This window comes from Ochotona curzoniae, unplaced genomic scaffold (genome assembly GCF_017591425.1).
Source record: "Ochotona curzoniae isolate NIBS_2020 unplaced genomic scaffold, NIBS_Ocur_1.0 contig_883, whole genome shotgun sequence".
Lineage (NCBI taxonomy): Eukaryota > Metazoa > Chordata > Mammalia > Lagomorpha > Ochotonidae > Ochotona > Ochotona curzoniae.
This window is the reverse complement of record NW_024466599.1, coordinates 6,528,674-6,543,992: the sequence shown is the minus strand read 5'-3', so window position 1 is coordinate 6,543,992 and position 15,319 is coordinate 6,528,674.

Sequence of the window (15,319 nt, the reverse complement as noted above, 5' to 3'; positions counted from 1 at the left end):
GGTCTTGCTGCAGGCCTCCTTACAAGTGATGTTGACCTTACCTTTTGGGAGGGTTTTTTCTTTCTCTTTTAAAGAACTTTTGTGACAGTTCAGACCTTTATTTAACTGCTGTGAGAGTTAAATCAAGGGTGTGCTTGAGAGTGACCCAGTGTGACTGATACTCAGAGATGCTGACCTTGACCCTCAGCGGCAACCTCAGGAAGATCACAAGCCAGCTCACAGTTGCCTGCTGTCTAGGCTGGGCTCCTTGTCAGAAGTTACCAGGGTTTGCACGTGCAGGGCCTGTATCCGTGTTCAGACGCAGGCATGTGTGAGGCCCCAGCTGCCATCCCACTGCGATGGGGGGAACATGGGCAGCAGAACTCCCATGCCCTCTGACGGACAGCAGAGAGACCTCAGAGAGAAGCATGTCCAGGTTATCAGGTTGAAGCCCACAGCGATGATATAGCCCACTCCCAACGTGCACACCTTGAGTCTAATATTTCAGGTGCAAATTCTTCAAATGAAGCAGAACATTTTCACCTGACAACCTCACTATCCAAGTTAACTTTTCCAAGGGCAGGAAAGCAGAGATGATCATGCTGTGACTGCACAAAATTAACTTGCAGAGCTACCTGCCAAGGGGGTGTGGCCACAGTCTGACAGAGGCTTCCAGGGATAAAGGGGGGAGTGGGCTGGCCACAGGGTCAGTCAGTTCAGCTTCCATTTTGGCCACAGGATCTCCCTCGTCCAGGTCTCAGCTTTTCTGTATTTTGTGCTAGGGAATTCCTGGCAGCTTCTCATCTCTGAGTTTCTGGAAGTCTGAACACAGATTTCTCCTAGGCCTCATGATTCCCACTGCAGCCCAGATGTCCAGGCAAAAGGGAGTGACAAGGGAGAGGTTGTGGAGGTCTGGGTGAAAGGGAGGGAGGGCAGACGTGAGGCTGCTCAGGTCATTCCCTCACATCTAATGAGACCACTACGGTCAGGAGCAGAGTCCACCACACGCCCTCTCACTACTCTCAGGCACATCCTTTCCATTTCTGAACCCAAATTCCCTCCATCTCCACCCTGTAAAAGGGTAGTAACAACAGCTTCATCACAGGGCCTTGACAGGGTGAGATGACATAAAAAAATTCATTTGTTGTCATTCTTCTCATCACCACTTCCTCCTCCAGTTGACAGTGGATAAGCTTGGTTATGTTCCTAACCCTAACTTGTCCAGTCTTCACCCTGACCCTAACTTACACATACATATACCATTTTATTAAATTTCTTAGCTCATGTAATTGAATTAACTAGGTAATTCACAGCATTTCCCAAGCTCTACTATCAAACATCTCTCTGCATCAGTTCATTTATAAAGGCTTCAATTAAGGCAAGGTCATCCAATTATAACTGTCTTCCACCTCCCTGGCTCCCCTTGCATACGTCACGTTGCAGTAAGTCATTGCCTCTCAGAGTTTTCAATGGCTCCTTGTGCAATTACTCCCTTTCAAAAAAAATCAAACATCTTATTTAAAAAATGATGGTGTCCAAGGCTGTTGCGCGTTGCCCTGTACAATCTCTTCTTGACAATCTCCTCTTCACTGTCTTCACCCCATCCTCCACTCCAGCCACGTGCAGTGGCCCCTCTTATGGCCTGTGCTCCACCGGTTGCTCCCAGTTGAAGGTTTACCCTCTACCCAAATCTGCCCTTACAGTCAGCTCTCCGTGGAGCATCTCACATTTCCCTCTTGGCAAAGTGTTGCCCACCTCTGTCTAGGTCAGCATTCCAAAGAGATGGCAGCGTGGCTCATGGAGGCAAAAGAGGGACTGAAGTCAAGCGGTAGGTTCTGACTGGGGTTGGGTCACAAAACAAGCCTGTGCTGATTCACTGGGACCTTGGGTGCCACTGTTTCTCCTTGGAGAGGTTCCCTTCTCTGTGAGTTAAGAGAAATGACCACTAAGAATCTGGGTGCAGGTCAGTGCCTCTTGCCCCCCAAACAGCTGCTCTTGGATGTCCATCCACATGTGACATGAGCTTCAGCTAAGGATCTTTCTCATTGACGCCTGTTCTGGTTCAGCTCTCCTGTATTCCCTCCAATCGGCCCCCTGAAGCACTGCCGGCCTTCTGCGACCGGCCCACTCACACAATTACCTTAGGCTGACTCATCATCAATGAAACCTGGCAGAAGAGTCATAGGTCATTGGGAGGCTGCCCTCGCCGGGGGTAGAAGCTCTGATCCCAGCAGGTAGGTGGCATGGGGGAAGCTTTCAGGACAAAGTGCCACGAGCCTGTGCCTGAACAGGCTCCACCTCTGCCGGTTCTAATCTGAGGCCTCCATCACATCCCAAGGAGCCCACTTCTGTGGGTCCCACCTTCATGTGGGGGTCCACACTCATGGCTCCCGCACCTGAGGTTCCATCCATTGTGGACTGAAATGCTTTAAAAATTTATATATATCTGAGTTAAACACATACAGACTTTTCTTGTCATTTTCTCTAAACAACATAGTAGAACAATTATTCTCCTTCTGTCAAATGTGATAGTAATTCAGAGGTGACTCAGTACATACAGGAGCCTATGCCCAGCTCCATAGTAAATACTACACCATTTTGTATGAGGGACTTGAGCAGATAAAGCTCACCGTGTGTGTGTGTGTGTGTGTGTGTGTGTGTGTGTGTGTGTGTGTGTGTGTGTGTGTATTGGGGTGGAGGGAGGTTTCTGGAGCCCAGCACCCCACTGAACAGCAGTGGACAATTATATGTGATAGGAAAAGGTTATTAGCAACCTCTTTTTTTCCTTTCATAAGCTACATCAATTGTAAGCAAACCCCACAGCTCTGCCTTTGAGAGGTTCCTAACCGCCTCTCACTGTTTGGGCACAATCACCCAGCTTTCAGGGAGCTATTTCAACAGCCTGACAGTCAGTCTCTCTGAATTTGCCATTCTCCAGGGAGCCAGAGTGATGTGTCTCGGTGCGAACTCATGTCATTCCTCCATGTAAAATCTGCAGGTTGCCCCATCTTACCCAGGAAGACCCAGGACTCTGCCAGCTATCTCTAGATAGCTCTCACCCAGTCATCTCTAAACCACTGTAACACCTAATATAAGCTAGATAGTTACACTGTGCTGTTTAGGGAAGAATGGCAAAAAGGAAGTTTATATGTGCTTGATCTAAATGCGGTTTTTAAATTTCAACTCACAGCTGGGGGAACCCTCAGATGTGGAATACACAAGTGTGCAACCCTAATTTCAGCAGTCCCAGCTCAGCTGAGCCTTCCTGTCACCCCCACCAAGCCTGGACCCGAGGGAAGCCATCACAGTGCTGCCAGACCAGCCTACTCAGCACTCAGGCATGCCTGAGTCGCCACTGTGGATGCCATGAGCAGCAGAATCATCCAGCAGAGCCCTGCCGAAGTTTGTGACCCGTGAAACCGCAAGAGGCGGTCGGCTGGTTGCTGTTTTAAGACACTGCATTTTGAAGCAGTTTGACTCAGATAAATCAATAACTACAACAGAGCTATGGAAAGGCGGAGGGAGAAGGCAGGTCCGGGCTGTGTGTGCTGATTTTAAGGCCTCCATGTCTGAACATGCTGGGGGGGGTGTGTTTCTATGTACTTGACGGGAGTCTTGTGACTGCATATCCACAGCAAAACGAGGAGCAGACCTTCCTGTGTGACATCTAAGCTTGTTACGTATTCGCCTGCTTGCCTGTTTATGAAATGAGCTCCCAGAGACCAGCCATACGTGTGTGTGCATGCATAAAATGTGATTGAGTTTGATTGGAAAATGGGCCAAGATTAGACTCGGGGTTCTAAGGGCAATTATAATGGGCTCCCTAGGAAACCTGAAGCCTGGGGGTGGGCAGCTCAGAGTCATTTCCCTCCACACTGGGACCCCAGTGGGGCAGCAGTTCTCGGAGAGCTCCTGTGAGTGATGGTATCATGCAAAAGCCAGTTCTGTGCAGATCAGACACATTTAGAAACATTGGATGAGACAGTGACACGGGTTGATTCCAGCCCCCACCCTGCATTTCCCAGCACTTTTCTGATGTTATTCTACAGTGCTCATCTCCAGGAGGAAACACAGTGCACTGCAGTTCCCGCACCACAATATCTTGAAAGCCCCTTCTCACTGCACAAATGGAGCAAATTGTGCACCAGATAACTCATCTTGGGGAAGCTCAGGGCAGAAATACCAGGCATTAGATCCAAACTTCGGGTCATTCACGCTCCCCAGCAAGTCCTGTCTCCCAGGGCAGTAGAAGTTCCAAGAAAGTCTGGGGAGCTGTAGGACAGACTCATGGGAGGCAGGAAGGGGCCTCAGAAAGGAGCAGTGAGTGGAGGCGGGGACCGAGAGCTGAGGCTGGAGTGCGGGGAGCATGGCCCTGCGCACACGTGGCTCTGGCACACTCCTCTCACAGTCCGTATTGCAGCAGGGCCCCTGGGACACGGCAGCCTTTCCTTCCTAGTGAAATTGTGCCCAGTAAGCAATAGTGCACCTTTCACAAGCGCCCACGTCACTTGGTGCAGTAACTGTTGTTTTCTTTTCCATATCTTGATGCCTTGATATCTGGGATCCTGCTGACCCTGGGGGGCCCATCCTCCCCGGGCTAGCCCTTGTTGGGTATTCTACTTTCACTGCAAACTGACCAACCAGAGCCCAGACCCCAGCTGCCTTCCCTATGAACTCTCACACTTGGGCCGCTATCCACCCTCCCCAGCCACCCAAGAGCCAGGTGTACCACAACTGGGCCAATCCCAGCCCACCAGGCCCTGCTAACACTATTTAAATTCTTCAGCCCTAAGCCTGTTGACACTGAGTCCTTGAGTCCTTCCCACAGAAACCACACACAAAAATGGCCATTCCCACTCTCTTCTCTCTACCTCTAGGCCACCACCCCTGCTCCTTTGCATGGCCCTGCATGACGCGCTTTTTGTTCTCAGCACCCTGGAGCCATAGAAGTAGAGGTGGAGCTCAGTGGACACCCATGCTGACCCTAGAGTGTTGATGACCAGGGGACACCAACAAAACCAAACAGATATCAGCCACTTGGAAAGGATACATTTGCCCTGGGGAACACCAGCGGGCCACATAGCAACTGTCTGAGGTTTGAAACAGACTCAGAATTTGCCGGCTGAGCTCAGGTCCTGGACCAGCCACACACACTCTGTGTGGCCTTGATGTGGCAGCTGCACTTCTCTGGGTCACAGGCTTTGCAGATGGGGACGAAGGCACATTGCCACGATGAGGAGTAAATGAGAAGGAAGTTCCTTCCTTACTTTAGGTCATGGTTATTTTTCCTGGTCCCACCAAAAAGGCAACTCATTCCTCTAGGAGTCCTCTGCATGCTGCCTGGGCCAGGTGCCAGGGACACACAGGCATTTGCTGCAGTTCAAAGCAAAAAGACCAGCAGGGACTGCATTAGGCAGTCACAGCCACACAGTCATTAAGCACCTGCTGTGGGTCGTGAACCAGGCTAAGAACTGAGTTTGTCACTGGAGTGAACACGAAGGTGACTAAGGCACAATTTTCCAAGCTTCTCAGAACCAGGCATGAGTACAGACACAAAAATTCTTCTGTAACCCAACCTCAAGAGTGCTGTCCCGGGGGTGCACAAAGTTCTGGGTGGCCAGGAAGAATAAACATCTCCAGCAAGGTGGGAAGGAGCCAGGAGAGACACGCTGGAAAGGCTCCAGTTGGAGCTGCTGGGTTCCAAAGAGAGGGCGTGGTGAGTGGTAGCCCAGGCAGGTGCCTCAGGGACATACTTGTTCTCCACACCATAAGCTAGCAAAGCCACCAGAACATAGGCTGAGCAGGGTGCAGAGCAAACAGGGGAGGATGCAGCAGCTCAGGAAGGAGAGTGGAGACTGAGACAGGCAGGACCAGGATACAGCAAGTGCAGGATGGCGACAGTGTGGAGCAGGTGTGGTCTGCCATCTACCTGGGAGACATTGCGGAGCCCAGCGTACAGAGAAGTTCTGGGAAAGGGGAGCCCTGCCTTCAACAATGGTCACCCTTGGGCACACCCCACACAGTGCTGCCCTGGGCAAGCACGCAGAGCCTTCTCTGAGCCTCACTGCCCCCCATGTACCCGGCAAATTCACATCACTTAGACATGAAGCAGCTGCACTCAGAGCCAAGTCACATGACCTTGGTGGTCCCTCACTGGGGACAAGACCTGCCCATGGTCACTCACTGGGACAGGACCTGTCCATGGTCACTCAGTGGGGCAGGACCTGTCCATGGTCACTCAATGGGGATGAGATCTTCCTGTGGTCATTCACTGGGGATAGGACCTCTCCATGGCCACTCACTGGGACAGAACCTGCTGTGGTCACTCACTGGGACAGGACATGCTGTGGTCATTCACTGGGGGGACATTTATGCTCTTTCTTCATGAGAAAACTTCTGTTCACAAAATGCGTAAATCTTGACTTTGGGCAGACAGCACAGGTTCCTCACAGGAAGGCGTCTAACACACAAAGTTCTTTCTGTTGACGTGAGGGGCCCTCAGCCTGCAATGCCCACGAACAGACACTGTGTCCTACAGCACAGAGAGGAGCGCTAGCAATGACCTCGGGGTTGGGTACACACAGTGGGCATTTAACAACCTGGCCCCACCCACCAGCTCCAAAGTGTGTGTGTCGTGGGGGCTGGTTTCGCCCGGGCCAGGAAGAAATCGCCGGACACTAAATCCCCATGGTGTTGTCTCCATTGCCGTGCCACTGTTCTTGTGATTCTCTGAAGTGGCAGGTGACCAGGGAGCTGAGCACAGCAGCCCTCCTGCCAGCAGGATTTGTAAACAGAGTAAGCCCCTTAAAGCTGGGGACGTCCAGTCCCTTCTAAGAAGTGGCTGGTCCCCTGGGACAGCTGCAGTGACGCCATCAGCAAGCAGCTTGGCTGGGTGCCCGCCAGAGGGGAGAGCAGGCAGCGGGAGGGAGGTCACAGCCTAGGAGGGACAGGCTACGGGCCACCCTCGCCCCCACTGAGCTGGCTGGCCCACAGACAGCCACCTCCTGGAAGAATCTGAGCACAGGCAGAGGATGTGCGGCTGGAAAGACGGGGATAATATGGCTGGCAATGCACAGTGCGAAACCACCACTGCCGCCAGCCCCTCCAGCACTGCACACAGAACCCAGCGGCATGACAAACTGGGTGCTGAACTGGCCCCCAGAGAGCTTGGGGTAGCGTGGGGAGGGCTTGCGTCCTAGCCTGGTGAGATGGGGAGGGGGATTGCCAGTGGAGGTGCTCAGCCCACAGGCTCTGCTGGTGCATGCTGCCAAGGCCTCCAAGTTGGATTGGGGAGACTGGTGTGCTGTGGTGTGGGGACCAGTCGGCCAAGCCCCTCTCTCTGGATGATGTCCCCCCTCCCCCCAGCCCTCTGACCAGGCCACTGCCAGCAGCAGCCAGGGGAAGAGGCACAGGTTACCAAGGCTCCTTGGCAAAGACCAAATGCCCTGGCGCTGGGGAGGCAGGCGTGGCATCCTGTGGGGACACAGGGTCTGGGCTACCATCCCTCTGTCTGGTCAGAGCAAGAGAACCAGAGGCTACTCCAGCTCCCGACTCAGGGTGCAGTGGCCTTCCCAGCCCCTTGCTGCCTTTTCCTGTCCTCTTCTCCCTGGAGGGCAGACACAGCTGAGAACTGTCACATACGCAGGAGCTGGCTGAGGTTGGAAGCTCTGGCAGCACTTGGGTGGCTTTTGATTTTAGTTAGGTTTTTTTTTTTTTTCCTGGAAGCATCCAGAAAATTGACTGTGGGAAATACAAGGGGCTCAGGATTCATGGCTGCCTGCTTAAACAGGGCAGCTGGGATGCTGCTTGGGAGCTGTGTCCCATGTTGGACGGCCTGGTTTGAAGGCCAGTTCTGCTGCCCCTGATCCCAGCTTCCTGCCAATGCCCTGGGAGGCAGCATGCGATTGCGCAGGTGGCTGGGTCCTCGTCATCCACATGGGAAGCCGGGATTGCTTAGCTAGCTCTGGCTGTTGTAGGTGTTTGGGGAGCAAACCCGCAGATGAGAGTCTGCTGTCTCTCTGCTTTTCAAACAAATACAAACTAGTCACTTTCTGCAAATGTAGAAATAAGCCCAGAGCCCCACAGAGAGAGGTCCTTTCCTTTCCAGAACCTGAGCCGTGAGACTGTGTCTCTGTGCTCGACAGATTCAGTTCCTACACCCTCTCTAAGGTGGAGGCCAGGGGCCCAGACAGGCCAGAATCCCTGATCTGGGGATGCCAGGTGACACCTCTGACACCTGCTGAGCTGGGGAACCACTGGCAAGGGAACCAGAGGATGGGAGTCCAGCAGAGGCACACAGCCACCCTTCTGGGGGGTGGGCTGAGAAGGCGACAACATCCCTGTGGTAGGCAAGTGACTCCAAGGAGGCGAAGGCCAGCGCAGCCTCTGCTACTGTGGCAGCCTCTGCTACTGTGGCAGCCTCTGCTGTGGCCTCCGCCCTCACAGCGAGCAGGGAGCCCCCAAGGCCACTGCTGGGCTAAGGGAAGGTGCTACACAGGAAGCTGGAGCTGGCAGTCCAACTTGGGGTCCCGTTCTCCCTGCCTGGCCGAAAGCACAAGAGAGGCCAGGGTCTGACACCATGCTGCTGCTCCCGCCCTGGGCAAGGAGAGGCTCCGGGGCAGCTGAGCACAGGCTCCTTGCTGGCCGCTTGTCTCCGCTCAGTTCTGGCAGACCCAGGCTTGGGCACAAGCAGCCTGTGACACTTGAACATCGTGTAATTTCTGTTCAGAACCCAGTGCCCTTTTAATCCGCCACTGCTGATACACACCCATAACTCCGAGGGCAGCACATGATCCCAGACAGGAGCACACCAAACATTCGTGGGAAACTAGAATTAAAGAATGAAATAAGAGGTAGACTTTTGGCCTAACATTTAAGACACCTGTACCCATGTTAGAATACCCATCCCAGACACTGGCTCCTCACTCCACTTGTATTTCCTGGGAAGCAGTGGTGGTGGCTCTAGGAGCTGGGCTGCTGCTGCATGTACGGGAAGCCTGGGCTGTGCTCCTCGAACTCCTGGCTCCGGCCTGGCTGAGCCTCAGGCATTGCTGCCATTCATGGAGTGAACCAACGGCTGGCAGTGCACCCTTTATCTCTCTTCTCTCTCTTTCAAATAAATAGAAAAAACTTTTAAAAAAATATCTCCACCAAGTTTAAGCCACTTCCACAAGCCATTGAGTCAATCCCTAGGGAACTGAGGTCCTGGGGGCATAGCCAGCTCAGTGCAGCCTTCTTTATGTCATTAACTGAGAAAGAATAGGTGCAATTTAAGGTTTTTAGAATATTTTTAAAATTTAAAGGCAGATTTACAGAGAGAAGGAGAGACAGAGAGCTTCCATCTGCCGGTGGCACAATGGCCAGAGCTGAGTGAATCCAAAGCCAGGAGCTTCTTCCAGGTCTCCCACATGGGTGCAGGGGCCCAAGCATCTGGACCATCCTCCATTGCCTTCCCAGGTACGTTAGCAAGGAGCTAGATCAGAAATGGAGCAGCTAGGACACGAACTCGCGCTCAAATGGAATACTAGCACTGGTAGGCAGAGGATTAGCCAGTTGATCCACCATAATGACCCCTTAGGGTGGTTTAAGGATTAGAAAACAAAACAAAGTTTGGAAGAGCAGATGAGAGCAGTAAGATGATGTCAACTGGTTTCCCACCAAACTTCAGCAAAATTCCTCCCCTTGGATGAGAAGGGAGCCCCGTCTCAGCGGGGAAGGACTCGCTGGGTGAGCCTTTCCAGCAGCTCCCTGCTCAGTCAGGAGTGGCCTGCATTTCTCCCAGTCCTCTGGAGACTCAGCAAGAAAAACTCCCTAAGCATCCCCTTTAGCCTCGGCTTTGTTCCTGGCTGGCCTGTTTTTACCTCGGGTGAAGCCGCGTTCTGTCCTCTGCTCCAGTGCTCTGAGAAGGTCCTTCGGGATCCTGACCCTACTGGTCACCAAGGCCCAGGGCAAGCCCCGCACGTGTCAGCTGCTGCCCAGCAGGTTGGAAGCCTCGGCAGTCTCTGGTCACCATCATCTGACTTTGCTGTCACTTCTTGCTCACACCGTCAACATGACTTCATTTCCCCTCCCACAGCTTAAGAGTCACCTGTGTCCAGGTGTCTGTTGTCAGAGCCAGGCCCATCTCCCACGCGAGTGCTCACTCCCCAGGGACTGGCCTGGGAGGGCAAAGCCAAGTGATCACCCTCACTTCCACCCAGGGTCATCCACGTTTGCCTACACACCTTCAACTACCGTGTCTGTCTCATAGCAACTGAAAGACATTCAACACCCTGGAGTTAAATATCCACATCAACTCTGTGCACCCACAGGCAAGCATGCGGAAGCTGCGCCTCCACCAGAGGATTCAAACAGGCAGAATGACTCCCCCAGACAGCGCAGGCCCTGCAGGAAACCACCTGGGGGGGGGGCAGTCAAGTAGACACACGGTGAAGAGGAGGACCAATCAGAAACAGACGCAAAAGAGTGATGGGAGGCGCATCAGCCTGCACCCTGTGCTCTCGCCTGGGCTTCTGGACACCTCGGGGAGCGAGGGATGCTGTGAGTGGCTCCAGGAAGTGTTCCATCGCAGCCACGCCTGCCACACCCTGCGGATAACCATCCTCACAGAGGATTTGCAGCCCACAGCTGTTCTTCAGGTGAGGTCGTGGCTCCAAAACAAGAAGAAGGTCTGAGAAACCATCAGGAACATGCAGCCCCCCTTCAGGGCTCGTCAGCCCTCTCCCCACAGGCCCTCTTGAATGCCCCCCGTCCTGCACCTCTCTCTGACGTCCTATACATGATCTGCCACGCCCCCCCAGCTTCTTCACTCCATCTACAGGAATGACTGGTCAACTGTGTTATCCTCAACTTTTCTCCTCCTTCTAATGAGTGAACTTGGCCAAGAAGACCATAGTCACATGAACTAGTCTCACTTTAAACTTGAGTGGTAGGGTGAGTACCAAGGTTTACTAGGTTAAGCCTTCACCCAGTAGCGCCAGCATCTCATATGGGTGCTGGTTCCAGTCCCAGCTGTTCCACTTCCGATCCAGCTCCCCACTTTCGGCAGACGATAGTTCAGATCCTTGGGTTCCTGCACCCATGTGGGAGACAGAAGTTCTTGGTCCCTGCCTTTGAACTGCCCTCTTTTAGCCACTACAGCCTTTTGAGGAGTGAACCAGCAGAAGAAAGATCTCTATTTCTCCTTCTCTCTGTGCAACTCTTTCAAATCAAAATCAATTTCTAAAATATTTCACTACTACCAGTAATCTGGAATTTCTAATACATCTCCCTGCCCTGGTTGCCTAACAATTTACCCCCTACCTCTCCTCTCTTCTCAAAATGCCTCTACCTTTTTCTCCGTCTTTACTCTCTACTTTAGAGGGGAAGGCAACCAGAGGGAGAGTTCCATGTTTCCCAAGCACAGCCACGGTTGTGTGACACCTGCGTCCCAGCCATCCCTGCAGGTGAGTTGTCAGGTTGCCGGCTAGAACCGCCCTCCTCCCCTTGTGGACTCAGTGGCATCACTGCAGCCACTTTCTCCCCTGTTCACCAGTCACCATTCCCAGCTTGCCGGGTCAAGCCAGTCAACAATGAAACGGGCTTTGCTTCTGCCTTGACTGTCCCCAGGGCGCTGACCCTCTCTTGATCCCGGTTCTGCTGGTGACTGCCCCACATCTGTTATGCTTTCCAACCAAACCTAGTAGAGTTGCCACACTGTCTCCAGTCCCATTCTTGCTCTCTCTCCCGCCCACTGTGGTCAAGTGCCTGCCCTCCGGCTGACCTCACCCAGCTCTCCTCCCCAGGGTCACCAGTGGCAGCCATGTTGCTAAATCCTACCAACATTTCTTGGAGCTCACCTATGATTTGTATGCGACACTGGACATAATCTCCTGTGCCCTTGGCCCCAAAACTCCTTCCTCACCCAGCTCCCAGAACATGGAATTCCCTGGAACTTTCCTCCTGCTCAAACACCAGTTCTCTGTCTCTGGCAAGTTGCAGCCCTAGACTCTGGAGAGCCATCCTTGTCCCTCTTCTTGGCCTACACCAACCCAGTCTCGCAGGCTTGGAACCTCCATGTGCTCAAGACTCCCGACGAATGTTTCCATCCATGATCTCTCACTCCAAACCCCAGACCCATTTGTTCAAAAGTTCCCCTGACATCCCCACCTACAAAGTCAAGTAGACATCCGGGCCATGGAAGTCCCAACCTTAGCTGGAGGACTCGGTTAGAAGCTGCCCACATGGCAATAGGGGAGGCTGCAGCATTCTGGGTGCTCGGAGCCATCCTTGGGTTGCTTCCCTGTCTTCCATCCAACCTCCATCAGGAAATCATGTCAGCACCATTGTCCGGGCACCCCCAGACTCTGGCAGCTTCTCTTTCCGCCCTAGTCAGAGCCTCCCCGACCCCTGCCATTGATGTTAACTGCCCTGACCTCCTATCTGGACTTTCTATTCTCTTATCCCTAGGAATTCCCCTCCACTCCATAGCCCCAGAGGTCAGAAAACATCACAGCTCGGGTCAGACCCTGCCTGGGCCCCCAAGCTAAAGCCAAATCTTGACCAAAGCCCTCAGTGGTCTCGGCCCCACCCTCATCCTCTGGCTCCCTCCCTTCTGCCGCCCGGTCCTCCACCTGGGGTCCTGCCTGGCTGCCTTCCCCCACGCTCCAGTATCATCTCAGAGAGTGTTTTAGTGACGTCAGCCCAGCCAGTCTTTTCTCCAGCTCAGAATTCCTGGTCCCTGGGCAGCTTGACGGTTTCCATGGCCCTTCTGTCCTCCCGCACGCTGTTCCATGTGCGTATCTTTCACGTCTACTATCCACCGGCTCCCAGGAGGTGAACTCCATGGAGTCGGTGATGTAGTTCTCTCCTGTTTTGTGGTGATCGGATTGGTTCACCTAGACACTCAAGTCTCAAGCATATAGCAGGTTCTCAGTAAATATTTGCGAGTGACTGGGTTAAGTGATTCACAGCCTTGTGATTGTCTAGGGTTTTGACAGAAACACCCAGTAAATAATCTGCATGATGGTCCAGGTGCTGGGCTCTCCCTGGGATTCAGATCAGGGAACATGACCGGAAGGTGGACACAGAGCACTCTGGAATCGGATTTCATTATTTCTGGAGTTACTAGTTGTGGAGGGAGAGGGGAACAAGATTGAGGCTAGCAGGTTAAGCAGCTGCCTGATGGTCCAGATCCCATATCAGAACACTGATTTGAGTCCCGGCTGCTCCGCGTCTGATCCAGCTCCCTGCTATGCTCCTTGGAAAGGGGCAGCAGAAGGTCCAAGTCCCTGGCCCCTACACCCACGTGGGTGACCCAGAAGAAGCTCCTGGCTCTTCTGTCTGGCCCAGGCACTAAGCCATTCAAGGAGTGAAGCAGAGGATAGATCTGTTTCCTGTCTCTCCCACTGCTGCTTAAATAGATAAAAATGGCAAAAATAAAGACAGCAGTGGGAATTCAGATGCACATTTTATTATTCTCTGTATCTTTGTATGTGTGAAAGACTTTGCATAGTTTTAAAGAGGAAGTACTCTAAACGTTGCCTGTGACTGTCAGGTGCTTGGTGCCATGTAGGTGCTGGGCAGGAAAGCAGACGAGCAGCACAAGGACCATGGCACTGTCTTCTGAGAGTTTGGTACAAGCCACATGACACGACACCACAAGATCCTGGATGCTGCATGGCAAGGCCAGAAGACACCAGGAAGCAGCCCAGCTCCTGGATAGTAAGTGGTAAGGAAGCTCCACAGATGTTCAGAGGGGCCCAGAGAGAGCGGAAGGCAGATAGGCCCTAGAGGGTAGAGGGCAGAGCGGCCCAGAGAGGGCAGAGGGGCCCAGAGAGGGCAGAGCGCCCAGAGAGGGCGGAAGGCAGAGGAGCAGGAGCGTTCCTGAGAGTCATCAGAGCCTGGCTTGGCTCTGAAGAGCTTTGGAAGGGGGAAGGATGCCAGGACGGGCGGGGCTGAGCAGGGCTGCACTCCTGGGTGTAGCCGGGAAGCCCTGGTGATTGTGGTGCAGTGGTTTCCTCTGTATACCTGTAAGTCTTCCTTCCAACACCTCTGTTATCCCCGGGCCAAACAGCTGCTCCAGTCGGATCAGGGCAGGTTAGTCACCCTGCCCAAGTTGTGAGAGGTCTGCTCTTCCCGAGAAGGGCAGGAAATGCAAAGCTGCCATGCTCCGGGATACCGGATGCTTGCTGCCTCCAGAAGCGTGGGGCTCAGGGACCCCTCAGCTTCCCAGGGAGGCCTGTAGCTCCATCAGGGGCTCTGGCCGGCAGGCGAGGCCCGCCTCTACCTGTCTGCAGGGCTGATTCTCTCTGGAGATGCCAACAAGAAGCCAGCTCGAGGACCACTGCATTCAGACCAGACCAGACCACCCGACCAGACTGTTCGGCAGTGCCTGCACGGTTCTAGAATCTCTGGCTGTGCAGGAGAACCACACAGGCAAGTTGTCACAGCAGCCCAAGGCGCAACACCGGAAGTTCTGTTCCATAGGGATTGCACCTGGGACCCTGCAGTTTGTTTGTTTGTTTGTTACATTTTTTTTATTGGAAAATCAGATATACAGAGAGAAGGAGAGACAGAGAAAAAGATTCTTCCGTCCACTGATTCACTCCCCAAGTGGCCACAATGTCCAGAGCTGAGTCGATCCAAAGCCAGCAGCCTTCTACAAGTCTTCCATGCAGGTACAGGGTCCCCAAGACTTTGGGCCATCCTCATCTGCTTTCCCAGGCCACAAGCAGGGAGCTGGATGGGAAACGGGGCTGCCGGGAGATGAACCGGTGTCCTTATGGGAACCCAGCACGTGCAAGGCGAGGACTTCAGCTGCTAGGCTAGCCCCTGCAGTTGTTTTTTAAAGCAGGTTGTCCTGGGGGTCCCTGCACCCAGCCCTTTGGCACAGCACCAGCTCTGCCTACTTTCTTGGAACAGGGAGCACGCACCTTTCCCTCTGGTCCCTGACTCTCTAGCTCCACCTAATGGATCTATGCTGTATGCCACAAGGACTCCAAAGTTTCCTGCAATCAGAACTGGATCAAAGTCCAGAGAAAACTTCTAGTGATCGTTTGGCCTGACCCTGTACCAAAACAATATTTCCTCTGACTTCCACAGGCCCCAACCTCTTACATTTTAAAAAATCTTACTTCATTGAAAGGAAAAATTAAAGAGACTGGGTGACAGAGAGTGTTCAATCTGCTGGTTCATATTTCAAACGTGTGCAATGGCCAGGGCTGAACCAGCTCCTGTGTGGTATGCTGGCATCACAGGTGACAACTTTAGCCACTACACCACAACGCCAGCCCCTCGGAACCTTAAATATTTCAGGCTGTCAAAATTCCTAAGCTCTCGGGGGATCTTAGTAGCCTGAAAC